The sequence below is a fragment of the Tinamus guttatus genome, unplaced genomic scaffold, assembly GCF_059628265.1.
Source record: "Tinamus guttatus ecotype Peru unplaced genomic scaffold, ASM5962826v1 Tinamus_guttatus_pri_ptg000115l, whole genome shotgun sequence".
NCBI lineage: Eukaryota > Metazoa > Chordata > Aves > Tinamiformes > Tinamidae > Tinamus > Tinamus guttatus.
The window spans coordinates 8106238-8118632 of record NW_028288649.1 but is presented as its reverse complement, the minus strand read 5'-3'; positions in this window follow the sequence as shown (position 1 = coordinate 8118632).

Below are 12395 nucleotides of genomic sequence, written 5' to 3'. Positions count from 1 at the left end.
TACTCAGTGACTTCAGGCGCAGGAGCTCATAGAATCATAGAAACATTATGGTTGGAAAAGACCTTCAAGATCATCAAGTACGACTGTAAACCCATTGCCACCATACTGCTAAACCCTAGGTGCCTCATCTACACGTTTCTTGAGCACTACCACAATTCCCCTTGCAACTCCTTAACCTCCTGACTCTTCTCCAAGACTCCAGTTTCACTTGGCTCTCTGCCTCACTCGCTCGCTCTCTTTTTGAAACTAATGCAATGCCTCCTCACACCTCCCTTTGCTTATTAAAATGAAAACCTGGGGTGAGCGTGGTGTGTTATTTGATATTTGTAAACATCCACCAAAACTTCGGTGGTGTCATGGGTGTCATTTTATCAAAATTATTTAGGAGGCTGATCTCTTTTTATTTGTGAATATGTTCTTAAGGGGACAACTCTCATTAGCCAAAATGCAAAAATTAAAATTAAAGTAATAAAATAAATATGAAAACCTCATTAAAATTAATCCCAGAACACAATATTTTGTGATATAAAACCATGTCAGCAGCTGTCATTATCTCATACTCTAGATGTTTTCCCAGAACTAAATTACATTAAGATGAGGTTGAAGTTAAGAATATATATCAGTGTTTTAGATTGAGATGATTTAGAGAGATCATGTTACCCATGAACTGAGTGTCCTAAATAAGAGAAATTAAAGGTTAGGTTAAAGGTTAAACCCCACATATGTTAAGGATGAAAATGTCAAAAAAAGGCATTTGAACAACCTTATTTCTGTCTTGCTTTGCTGGCACGAATCAATTCAATGTCATGTCCGCTATCAAAATACTTTCATATGTGGTCCTAAATTAAACTATCTGACTCTTAAAAGCAGATTATGTTTGTGCTTATGACATCAGCATTAAAGCTGGTTTAAACAGACAGAGTTAAGCAGAATTTTCCTCTTGCCGCACGGCAGCAAGGGCAGCCTAAAAGCCGTTGCCGCCCGGTGTCTCTTGCACCGATGTCACTTCTGTGACCGGGGTGGGCGATTCTCGCCGTCGTAGGGCCGCAGGCACCGAGGCAGCGTGGAGCTCAATATCTCGGGCAGAGGGCAAAGGGGGGAATCGTGCCGATGGTTTCCATGGCAATCAGACACCGGCAGGGCAGGGGGCAACATCTCGCGGGGATCCTGCACTTCAGACCGTGCACGTGCCCCTCGCTCGGCAGGGGACCCTTTACTTGAGATTCACCTGCCAGAAATAAGTCTCACCTGCCTTTTAAGCCTCTTCTCTGAATAATTTTATTGCCTCTGTATTTTCAGCCGCTGTCACATCCAGGATCCCACATGAGCAGCTGCATAGGTCCATATATATGATCGCCCAGATTCACACCTTTGTCTCCAGCCCATGTGAGCAGCAAACACACAGCAGGTAGCATAGTAGAATGCAAGCTCATAACATGTATTCCTAAAAAAAAAAAAAAAGTAAAATCTCCTTCCAAATTACGTAGTGTACCATATATGCCCATATTCAGTATTTCCACCAGGAATAATGTTCAGGCTGTTCTGCTATCTGCATGCAATACGAACCTTGTTGCCAATGGCTTTACAAGTTTTTCCTATGATTTTAAGCAAGATTTTTGCTTAAAATTAATTCAGTAGATTACGTAATTATCATTTATTTGGGCAAATTTTCTCACAGGCTCAGAGAGAGGATAGTGGCATTCTGTCATAAATGCACTGATAATGTATTAATACTTGAAATGTTTTAATACATTAATGTTTTAACCTGTAATTTCATTCAAGAGTGTAAACAGTTCTTATTTACCTTTGTGATATGAAGAAATGAATGCAGAAAATGAGAGCATTGAAGTTCTTGGAATTATTCTATTTTTTGCATAAATGCGCTAGAGGGTCACTTGCTTTATTTGTAAAATAACTATGTGCTGCCTCTTGCATAAGAATTCACGGCTATATTAATGTAAAACTACTGCTGTCTCTTAGTGTATTACCATCACATTATGAAGCTTTCAATAGATGATCTTTCCCATGTTCTTAGACAACCTTGACCTTCAGTTCTTAGTGAGGTGAATAATATTACATCACATCTAAAGAGAACAGTGTAATCATCTTTTCTATTTGCAGCACTAAGACAGTCAACAGTATTTGATACAATCAGCATGTGTCTTGATACTGAAGGCACATGGTGACAAGTCTAACTGAATGTAGTTATTTGGCTGTCACGAAATGCACCTTATGGTGATAAACTTCAGCCATAAAATTGGAAGACTATCACATAAACATGTTTCATGAAGAAATACACTAACAGAATTCACTGCTAGTTTATAGTTGGAAAACGGCTTTCTATTTATTATGCTGCAATTTTTACAGTAAGTCAGTGTTCCAAAACTCATTACGTTTTACAATGAAGTAATTACTGGGTGTTGATTCTTCTCCTTCAACCAACAGGTCTATCTAATTAGCGTACAATAAATTGAAATACTGCGATTAAGGATGTATGAAAGGACACTAAGACTGAAGCATGCAGCTTCAGGGAGGCTTGAAGCAGGGGGAACTGCACAGCAGTGTGCCTGTAGTATGTGCCTCGAGGGGCAATACTCACAGAGAAACTTCCTCCGTCTTTGCACCCTTTCCTCCATAAATATGTCATATCACAGATGCTACAGGAAGCATATGAAGGCAGTTTGTTCCATGTTTGTATATTAAATGTTAAACTTGATACCCAAATAGTATTTTCTTTTCATTACTTATCAGACACACTATCTTTTATATACATTTCTTCTCCTGGTAATCTTAAAGGATATGGTGTTCATAACACTTACTGAAGGTTAGGCTATAAAACTATCCAAAACAATAGCTTCAATAAACTCAGAGGCATTGTCTTATCTTCAGCATAAGTCAGTCTCACTGCAGTGCAATGTTTCTAGCTTGGCATTTTATTGGTTATGAGGGGTGTTTCAAGGCACTAGGAATAGGGAGGCTTCTCTGTCCTGCTGAAAGTCAGTGAGAGTTGGGGGCTTACCCTCCTTTCGTGCTTTTGAAGAACCCCACTGCGCACTGTGGTTTGATCCACTGCCTGTGAAGGAGACTTTGAAATATGAGATCACTCGTCTACTGTATTAACCATCCTGTCATTAGCAGTAATGGTATGACAGTGGGTACAACTGTGTTTGTAAAATGCTCCCCAAAAGAGATATGGCTATATCCAACAGAGGCTGTGCTGTGTCTAGCTGGTTCTTTAGGCTGCCATGGAAAAGAAAGAGTGAAGCAAAATTGGTCTTTAAGGAATATTCCCAACACAATGGCTTTCTTGGAACACATTTGCCCTGCTCCACCTTGAAATCTGTGTGCTTGGGCAGCACGCAGAGGTCTGCTGGAATGGCAGGGGCAGACAAAGATTGATGCAAGTGTGCTTTAACTATTCAAGCAGCAAAGCAGCCCCCTTCAGGCCACTGCAACTCAGCATAAATGTAAACTACATAAATCTCGGCTGCAGCTCACATATCTGCTAGAAGAGGAAATAATTAAATAATCCAGAATTTATTTCAGATCAGAAAGGTTACTCTTCTCTTAAAACTATTTAATCTGCTCAGACCCCTTGTAGCCATTCACAGCATTAGACAGCCTTACGATGACAAAGATAATATTAATGCCTCCCTTCTGTGTAAGACTTATCAGGCCAATATTAATCGTCACTTAGTTAATTCAATAGACAAAGAAAAATAGTCACCAAGTCATAAGGAAACAGAGTTTTTGCAGACCCATTATCTCTAGACATTTTCTAACCTAGCTAGAGCTACTGAAGCTCAGTAGAGGTGATTAATACAACTAAAATAGGATTTCTCCAGTCTAAGCATTGACATTACTATATTATTCCTGGCTAAAAGGTAGACGATCTTAGATGAAGCAAAGTTCACTTTCTGATTTCAGAGATGCCAAGCAGGGCACTTCTTGGTCAAGTATAAAAAATTGAAGTTTCATGTTGGGAACAAAATAGAAAATGTAATGAATTCTCATGAAGAACTGACACTAAACATAATTATTCAAGAGTTCTGAAAGATTTTTTTTGTCAGGCTTTTTACTTTCTTTATTATTGATCTATATCCTCATATTAGTATCTCAAATCATTTCCCATGTTGTGCAAATAAGAATCACTAGTGAAATTCTGTATCCTTGCTGAAATACTGTTTTGTCCTTTCACTGCCTGCAGATTTAGAATGTGTATCAGTCTACATTTTAAAAAATGGAAAATTTGATGTGCCAGCATTCACAAAGGAAGCAAAACATTCAGTTTCATTGGTGTCCTACAATGTGCAACAACAAAAATTAGAGGGGAAGAGTATATGAAAAATCGCATTACAAGACAGTCTGACTATAGACAACAATTTTAGAAATAGCCTGCATAGAATTGGGCATATGCACCAGAAGAACATCATTAGAAAATGACAGATAAGCATCAGGGCAGAGATCACTGGGGAATTATGATAAATTTCATGTTCCTGTGATCATTAATCAAGAGATATAGGTGTTGTTGATCTCCTGAGATAGGGAAATCCTGGGTTGCAGCCTCTGCTCCAAGAATTATTTATGTGTTCTTGTGTTATAAACCTTTCTGTTCTACTGTTGAGTTTGAGACATCCCCTACAGTTGTTCAGAATAAACAAAACACCAAGACATTAAAAAATCTGCAGATATTAAAATAGTGGCTGAGCAAGGCAACCTAAGAATTTGGCAAGAGAATATGGTAAGCATCAGAAAGTGTCTTTTGTACCACCCCAACCACTCTTAAGTACGAGGGTTGATAAGGTAATGACAGCAGCTTTGCAAGACTCTTTAGCCGAGCTTTTGAATTTTAGGTAATTTTTGAATTTTGGCTTTCAATTAATCCTTCGACTTGGTGGAACTGAATATGTCTGAAATGAATGCTCATGTAACAAGTCAGAACAGAGTTTGAACATTTAAAATCTGAGATTTTAAGATCACTGCAGTCTAGACCTGACTACGATGAAAAACGAATAAGATTAAATCATCATATCCCATCATGGTTGTAGATGAACTGCCCCAGGTGTTCCTTATGGTGTGCCATGAGATTTAATGAGTTATTAATGACTTGGAAAAGGGAAAGGATAGCATGGCAACAAAGTCTGTAGAGGAGAAAGTGTTGAATAAATATGCAAGCAACAGAGAGGACTATAGAAAACATCAAAGAAAAATAAGGCAGGTGAAAAGTCAACAAAATGATAACAACGAGGTGCAAAATCAGGTTGCAAAGAAAAATAATCTGCTCAACTTGGAAAGATCTAACTGATTATATCATCTGAAGGAAGACCTAGGACATCATTGTTCATAGATCAGTTTGCAACTACAGTAAAAAAAAAAAAAAACAGAAAATCAGTTATGACAATGTGCAAAGGGACAAAATAATCAGGAACGTGCGGACCACAGCAATGATAGGATAGAGAGAGCATTGCAGAATGGTGACATATATGTCACCCAGTCTCCAAATGATGTTGCAGAGGAAAGAAGGGAATTTTCATGTAGAGAGTTACAAAAATAATCTGACTTACAAACAAAATCATTAACCAATGCATGTTCTAGACCAGGTAGTTAGAGACCTCCTCTTTTTTTTTTTTTTTTTTTTTTTCTCCCCTAATGAAGTAAAGGAGGGATTCAGCACAACTAAGAAGCAGAAAGTCAATACTTGGCTAATTCATTTCCGTTGAAAAATTCATTGCCATAGGAAATCATTGAGACTACGAATTTAATTAGATAAAGTAGGAGTGAATAATCATGTAGATAGCAAGAATATATAGACCTATCATAATTACTGATAACAAAAAATATAGATAACTATTTTATCATAGTTGCTGTCTGGGAGGTTTATAGAACTTTCTCTGAATCTCAGTGTACTAGATGTATTATTTGGACAACAGAAGTTGAGGATAGTCACTTGCATTTCTGAGTCTACTATAAAAAAATTTAGTCATGCCATAATATAATAATAATAACCACAAAAATATATTGAGTTACTTAATCTAATCTCCAAATCTGCTTTTGTGCTTATGCACCAATAGTCATAAATAAACAGAATGCCACCTCCGCTCAACAGAAATTCCCCTCAACTAAAAATTCAGTCAAAAGTCTAGCTGATCCAATATATCCTTCTCTGACTTTATATTTTCCAAACTATTTTTCTGGTCAAAGGCCAGCTGATGATCCATTTCTCCACATCAATGTCAACATTTGAAAGAAATACAAAAACAAAGGGCGTTCAGATCGAAACCTAAGGTACATAAATCTGCAAAGATTTGTGTAGATGTTTAAATGACTTCTCCCCTGTTCATCTCAAGACATCCCTCTCATGCAGTCAGTAATATTTCAAGCACAAGAGCTCTGAAATTGCTGTCATCCCACTACCAGCCTTTCTGCCTGTGCGTGCACGCACAGACACACGTGCACACTCACAGGCCTGGCCCACATACACCCTCGCAGACGCCTGCACTCACCTGTCTATCCATCACCACCCAGCCCTAGCACTTCATGGACCTCCACCCTCTCTTCCCAAGGAAATTCCCAGAAAATAGCCCCTTCCCCAGGGCCGAGGGGCTGTTGTGATGGTAAGGAAGGGCCACCCTCCTTCCAACAGGGAGGCTGGACACCCGCTGGGAAAATTGATAGGGAGGGCTGAGCAGAACAGCAATAGAGGAGCTGTTAACCATGTGATTGCTCATCCTATGGTGTCCCAAACTGTTTCATATCAAACACAAATGGTTTTGTATTAATTAATTAATTAAAATTAATTAATAAAAGCAGGTTGCTGCTCTGTGTGAGAGGAGGAAGAGCAGCAGCCCTCAGATAGGTCAGTGCAAGTCAGACATGTGGCCCCTCTCCTGCCTCATGTTTACACTGTCACTTTTCACAATTGGGGAAAAAAGGGTTTAAAATGACATTTGGGTGAAAATACATCTCATGCAAAGCAAGGTAGGGCAAGATGATAGTACTAGGGAGGAAAGGGGTTTTTCTTCAATATTGTACTTAGGGTGTTTTTCACACAACTGCTTCCTTAAGGTGCTCCAACCTGTCAGAATTACAAAAAATGTCTTCTGTTCACTTCTCGGGACAAAGATGCCCATCGAAATCAAGGAATGGCTGCGTAAGTAATTTTTTTTTATGATTTGAGCCCCAAAAGGTCTTGAGCTGTCAGATTTATAGTATATCCAATTCTATGACTTTCAGTTGTATTTATTCTCTGATGTTTACTATCAAACGTGTCTGCGTGAGCTCTGATCTGCGGGCTTTCACATTGCTAAATCATTCTTTGAGCCTTAGATGTAGCTTCTGCTCGACATCAATCCCCCTGAGACACACTGTTAACATGAATCATTTCAGGAGAGGATGTCACACAGCATGAGCTTCCTGCTGAGTCAATCATTCACTGGCATCCAGAGAAGTGATGACCTTCACGGGAGCAGCATATATCCCAAGAGGAACATCCCAGGACCTTCTTTACCACTGTCAACACCTCTGCCGTTGGAGTGTGGGCAGGCTTGATCGTAGCATGCAAATCGGCCCAAGACTGTTTTCCTTTGTGGGGGTGGCTTGGCAAGTTTTAAATAAAGGGTTGACAAGAAATCCCCACTGCTGAGTCATGGAGAACACCTTACTTCTTAAGTGTTGTTTTCACAGTTGGCTTGAAGGATCATGTTGAGCTTCAGTCAGTTCTTTCCGTGTTCCTTCAATGCGCATCAAATGAACCATGAGTCAAATAAAACCTTTTTTTTTTTTAATATTGAAGTACTTCTGGAAGTACTTCTTGAAGTACTGAAACAGATTCAAGAAGTATTGAAGTACTGAAAGAGGTATTATTTGGTCCTGTTAAGAAATAGGCCTGGGTTTGCAAAAAGGATTTAAGCATATTTCTGTGAATCTCGACTGATGCCCATGATCCCACAGGGCTGAACTTCGAATGTAAAATGAAAGTGTTACTTGATCAAATTAATACATCAAATAATGTTCACTTAACTTAGTTTTTGGCACAACTCTTTACAAGAGTTTGTTGTTGTTTTTTTAACCTTAATACCTGTTCTTATGCAATTGAGGCAAAGCATAAGAGCAGGTACAAAGAATAGTTTTTACAAGGTAGATTTAATAACCATTTCTGGTTCTGGATGCCTTTTGAGATCTCAGATTTGTCACTCACCGTTGCAGTACATCAGCTCTTTCTTCTGTAAATTAGTCTAATTATATGTCTGTACCTTATAAAGTCGGTAGGAGGCCTGGTTCAGCCTGGTTCATTCATTAATGATTTAAAGTGCTTGAAGATTACCGGATGTAAAGTGGCATTAAAGGATTTTTGCCGTTGTTTGAGAGAGAGATTCTGAAAGAAAGGAAATAAAAACAAAATGGCGACAATTTCACAACGTTAGTCTTTCCTGCCACATTCCACAAATTACAGGAGAAACTAAACATACAGCAATTATTATCTGTAATATATTATAGATATTTTCCTTTTCATTTGGCAAACTGCCAGAGTTGAAGATACTCTTCTCCGTTTGTGACAATATGTCATTTTCTTCTGAAGAAAATCTGATTTATAAGAATAATTGTCTGCTTCTAAGCCATATTTCAACTGCTGAAATACCATAGTTCAACAAATACCAATATTTCAATGAGACTAAATATACAGATTATATTTACGTTCCCATTTGCTCTTAACTTCAAAATTAATCAGTTACTGCAATATTTTCTAGGTTTGCATCTCTGAAGAAGGAAATGAATGTGTTTGTGTCCAAGCTTGGCCAATATACGCAGAAGAGTCTCAGAAGTAAAGCAAACAGTAGACAATACATTATTGGCCCCAGGTATCCTTTCAGTTCAGTATCTCATGGCCAGTAAGAAATATTAGCCACGTCATTTGAAACAATTCAGAGAAAGAATCAAAACATTCTAAAGAGGCAATTAGTGAGTACCTTGACCATACAAAAAATTTCTTCTCAGCACCTTCTTTTGAATATTGTGATAAAATGTAAGGGTTTTGAAGTTCCAAATCAGTGTGAATATATTATTAACTCTGGATAGTCCTGTTAATTGCATGAGGGGCTAATATTCATGCAAAATTCAGCTATTGATATTTAGACAAAGACTAATATGCTACAACTGACTTTGGAAGCATTTTTCTGTAGTATATCTGATGTACTAGTGGGAAAAAAATGAGAACGATGATAAAGAAAGATTGTTGACATAGTATTTAAAAAGTAATAAATTAAGTGTTGTTTCCAGTAGAAAATGCTGTGCCCAAGGGTAATGATTTAGGATTCAGAGTGCTATCCTGCTCATTTCTCACAGTGTGAAGTGAGCCAATGTCTAGATATGTCCTGCTGTCATACATACTGCTTATACCCAGAAGCAGTTTTATTTTTTTTCTACTAGATATTGAAATGAAGGAAGATTCTTTCTGCATGATCACTTAGGACTATGGCATTTAAAGGTCATCATGAAAAGCATCTTCTAGACACCTCCTATCAACAGCAACCTCTTGGAGTGTTGACTGATAATGATTAGGTATTGTTAAAAGCATCTTCTGTCACATAGAAATAAATGTTTTTCATATTGTTTCCTACTTCCTGGATAAATAAAAAAGATAAGATTTTCAGTATTTATTCTACTGTCTGCTCATGTATGTGAACAGCCCTTCAGAGTTTCATCTTTATAGCAATATTTTCTTTATAGATATTACAACCTTGAGTTGAGTTTTTAACATCAAATACAGTAAATTTTAGTGTTCTGAACTGACAACAGTGATGATAACAAAGCATCCCTAAGGCTGTATGGCAGAAAAGAAGGGTTTTTAAAGTAACAAAATACATAACAAATCATTATAGAAAATTATCTCCTTGTATTTCTTGAGCTTCTGTCACCATATTTCCAGATTACCTATTGAAACTAAAAGGAAACATAGGATAGCTAATTGAGAGCAGCTAGTTTCAGGCAAATAGAAAAACTGAAGCATAATCCAATGAGTGTAGGAAGGTACTGATTTATTGTTAAACTGGAGGTTGGCTGGTTCCCAGAGAATGTCTTTGATCTTATGGCCATCTCAAACCTTATGGAACTTGTGGGTGTAATTGCTACTTTCAAGTTAAGCTAAATCAGGAAACAGCCACATTCCTCTGTATTTTGAAGCAATATTAGACTGCAGCTACATCACAAATCAGAACAAGGCCTGGGATGAGCTCTGAGCTGCAAAGGTTGAGGTGTGTTTTTGGCATTGCTTTTGCAACAAACAAGATTCTTGCTCCCCTTTGTGCCTGTTTATACTTTCCAGTGAGTTTTACCATCCCAAGTTGAGTTGCAGGGCCACTGAGCCAAAGCAATGAAAAAAATCTACTGTTTCTATCCTTTTCTAAAGGAGGACACAGAAATAAGTGTAACAGGACAGGTAGTAGAAGGATCCTTTTAAACTGGCTTTGCTGATAGAGAAAATGTTCGTAGACCTACAGGCTTGAGGTCTGAATGGAAATATAGAGGCTGGTCATTGTTGTAATGTTTTTGTACATACTTGTGAGTCAGGAGCCACCACAGAGGCAGCAGGAGAGCCCAGAGGAGAGCCAAAGAAGCCTAGTAGCATTGGTAGCAATGGAACAGCATATTTGGGGTAAGTAATGCTGTGTAGAAATATCTGAAATTATGATTAGGAATTATGAACAGTCTCCTGTTGACAGATCCCTAATGTGTTCAGGCAAGCAAGAACTGATGCTCATTCTCTGAGGAAAAACAGAAATACATGCAACAAATTTCTAATTATATTTCATTTTTCCTACTCCTGGAAAAAATCTCAGAAAACTCCAAGAATTAAAGAGCTATTTAGTCTAAAAGATTAGCAGTATTACATAGAGCAGAACTGACAGAGAAAGCATGACTAGCCCAAGGAAGTAGCTTCATTATTAATTATAATAATTATTTATGATGTTTTTGTTAAGCAGTGGCAGCACACTTAGAACTGTGTATAGCCAGGCTAAATGCCTGAGGAATCATACGATGAAAAGCAGGTGCTGGCCATCTGCATCTCATGTCTTTGCTGGATATTTAATGTGTTGACAAGGGATCCAAAGCTAAAAAGAAAACTATTCATATACGCATAGAAGATGCTTATTCTTATGCTGTTATAAGATCTAATCACTATAAAGTTTGAATGTTTCATAATCATTTATCCTTACAAATCAAAGCAAAAGAGTAATATCTGTATTAGTAAATGGGAGACTAGCACTTGATTTATCCAAGTGCATGACAGAACTTTGATTTAAACCTAACTCTCCATTATCCTAATAGGTTCAACACAGTAGTTCCTTTTTTAGCTAAGACATACTAATTCCTCCTCATTTCTCCCCCTGGATAATAACCACTTCCAAGCTTGCTCCTTTCCCCAGTCTTTCAACAGGATACCCACCTGCTTGCCCAAGTTTATGGGTGCTTCTCTGCTGTGACTCATCATTAACACTGATGCATCTATCTAGCGAACTGCACTCCATTTACTGAGGTGAACTGTGCTTCATTACTGGGAACTAGTAGTTTTTGCCAATAAATTTGTTGACCTACTCCCCATCTAACAGGGCACATGGATTTTTCTAAGCAGTGGGTTCATGAGAATATTTCTTGTGTCAATGGATTAACATAGGTAAGCTTCCTGGAAGACTCGATATTGAAGAAGGGATTTGAATGATTTGAATGGAAGGAAATTCCATACTTAAGGGATCAGCAGGAGGAGGAAGTGTAATTACAGATGCTGGAAAAAAAAAGTACTAAAGTTGTATTTAGCCCGATTATTTGTGAAGTGTGAAGACCACATACCCTCTTTGCTGGCAAGGGATGATTGAAGGACACATTAGAACCGATAGGAGGTTAATACAATAAATAACCCTCACAGACTCAGAACTACCATAGCTGGTTGAGATAGTATGTGTCAGTTGATCCATGGTAGCTGATTGTGTACATGCATTTCACTCATGGGAAGCACAAGGTAAGATGTGCTAGCTTAAACCACTGCCAGAGATTTTTGACAGGGTAAGAATATGTATATGGCTGTACAATCAGGAATTCTTCAGGTTATCATAACTCAGTTGTCTGTCCAAGTCCTCGAATGCTCAGGTATGGGCACTCCTAATTCTGTAATTTTACTGCCTTCTTAATACGAGGCTTTGCAACTTCACTGCTCCACACAAGGACTTAAAAAGGAATGTTTTTGATCAATGATTTATACAAAACAACGCAATTCAGGCATCCCCAGAGAAGTAAGTGGAGTGGAGGCAAATGTAATGAGAACTAAACCGCGAGCTCCCCGATGTGTTACTCCTGGAAGGCCTGTGACTGCCCTGCAGAGGCAGAACGCCTCGGAGCTGTTC